At 47.8% G+C, this 2407-nt stretch overlaps 1 pseudogene across 1 annotated transcript; it reads right to left on the bottom strand.

The window, feature by feature from the left end:
- Positions 1–550: 550 nt before the first annotated feature.
- On the bottom strand, positions 551–2407 carry LOC149822620 (protein NEN1 pseudogene; annotated as a pseudogene). The gene has a single exon (XR_016426236.1). The product of XR_016426236.1 is annotated as a protein NEN1 pseudogene (transcript).

Genomic DNA, 2407 nt, shown 5'->3' with positions numbered 1-2407 from the left:
TTGCTGCACTAAGTCTGATGGTCAGTGTCAAAGCATGCTAGGTTAAGTGATGTGTCTATTGAAGTCTATACTTAAAAGGGGAAGAAACACATGGACCTTCCTTGAACAGGGTTTTGCTGCTTTTTTTCTCTGCTTTCCTTCCAGGTGATCACTCACGACCTTTTGTCGTTTGTAAGTCTTTCAATCTGGTAGTAAAATTTTTTAATTCAAACAAAAAACTGATGGCTCATCCTGTAATTTTTGACAATTCTTTAGCCATGTTCCTTGGAGTACGGGTCTCATCATTTGACTTAGGCTGGGTGTCATACTACATCCAATCTTAGCCGTCCAATCATCAGTTGGTCCACAATTTCACATTTATGTGGATTGATCCTAGGGGTAGGATCAACATAGGACGGATCTGGTAGGGGTGGTAGGGGTCTGCTTAACCCCAGCTTGCCTTTCCAAAAAAAAAACAAGGGTTACACGAAATTTCAATCACTTGCAGTGCAGATCACCATATAAACAATTCAATATTGAAATTTCAATCACTTGCAGGTCACACATAAACAATTCAGAACGCATCCTAGGCTTCATTTCTTCTGCAGTGAGCCAAGAGTCGATTACATTGAATAAATTTCTAACAGCATAATTTACAGCATCATTTGTTTTTATTAGCAAGCTTGGGTTAGACAGACCCCTACCGGTGCATAACAAGATACAATTCAAGTCATCGTGCTCTTAGTTAGCATACATCCAAATTTATTAATCCAACTATAATACATGTTGAGAGAATCGTGTCATTGGTGTATGCATCGGCAGGCATTGAGAAGGTGGTGGTGTGGGGGTGGGGTGCAGGAACAACCTTTTTGCTACCAACCGGATACCAGCATTCTGCTGATAGTCATACACGTCCAAGCAGAAGCAGGCATCCACAACAACCCCAGGGAAGAACACCAACTCCAGTTCAGAAACATCTATTTTTGAGAAAACTAGTTTCTCTGATGTTCCTGCAGGACCTCGCTGGTATATTTCTGTTGAGTAGGCACCATTCTCTCCATTTGCTACGATGGGAATGTGCAAACGAATGGTAGGGGCCGACTTCGGGAATCCACTCTTCCTGATCACTACGGCTCTCCACTCCGAGTCGCTACCAGCATCTGCGGATAATCGCCGAGCAAGTTGATCGCATCTGTCCAGAATCTCACACAAGGCCAGCGAGGGCTCAACTACGATACTCAACCGTGGCCGTCCAGCATGGTCGACAAATTTTGAGCTCACACCAAAGCGAACTTTCAGATCCAGACCATAAATTTGCAAGGGGACCCCGTTGTGCAGCAGGACAATCTTCTGACACCCCGGAATGAAGGGAACAAGGGATGCATTCAAAGAAAGCAAGGAAACTTCATGTGATTGCAGGATGCCAGCACAAGTACTGCCACAGCCCTCAGAGGTAGTAGGAGATATGTTGAAGGGCATTTCCGATGAACCTGTTTGGGCGGTATCTGTTTTCATTGCATCAATCAACCTGGATAGGTCAAAAGGATCTGCGTTGGCATTTACGGGACGATTCGGCTGGACCTTACGCCTTGACGATGCTACGGAGCTCGGACCTGCCTCTTTAGGACATGAAATTTCATCATTAGAGGAGGGTACTGTCAAAACGTCAGGGAGACTCGACTCCAAGAACAAGACGGTTGAACAGTTCTTGATAACTTCCAGGTTCAACCGAACGTCATCCAAGCTCCTGTGTTTCTGTTTGCCGAGCCCAAAATAAGAGGCCAGAGTGGCCATCTTCATGTTTCCCGCCCTCCTTCCGAACCTCTGCGTCAAGAGCTTCAGGGAATCGATGATACCCTTGGGTTGAGGGGAAGGACGACCGACATCCGCAAAAGCTTCGCGAATTCGAGCGCAGTCGAACCTCGCGATGTTGTGCCCCGCCCACACCCGCCCATGGAGCAGATCATAGACGTGGTCTGCGATCTGGTGGAAGGTGGGAGCGGTGGAGAGGGCTTCCCTCGTGATGCCGTTGCATCGGACGGAGGCGGAAGAGACGCAGGACAGGTCGTGGGGCCTCACCAGCGTGGAGTAGCTCTGCAGCTCCACCAGCTTCCTAGGGCACACCAGGATCGCCCCGAACTCCAAGAGCTCGAACTTTTGCCCGCTTCGGGTGGGCACGCTTGTTTCTACATCGAAGAACACAATCTCTGTGCGATCTTCCATGGCCCCTATCTCTCTCTCTCACGCCTTATCGTTTTTGAGATTGAAGGAATAAGGGGGAGGCTATGATTAAATTTGAAGGATGATGATGATGGATGGCAAGGAGAGGCAGAAAGGAAGGGATTGTTTGCAGAGTAAGAGCGCTGTGCGTTTACGGGGGCGGAGGAATGTATGCCTTGTGTGAACGATAGGAGGAGATGTGACTCTT

This window comes from Nuphar pumila, chromosome 11 (assembly GCF_984573655.1).
Source record: "Nuphar pumila chromosome 11, dmNupPumi1.hap1.1, whole genome shotgun sequence".
Lineage (NCBI taxonomy): Eukaryota > Viridiplantae > Streptophyta > Magnoliopsida > Nymphaeales > Nymphaeaceae > Nuphar > Nuphar pumila.
This window is presented reverse-complemented; position numbering and strand designations above follow the sequence as displayed.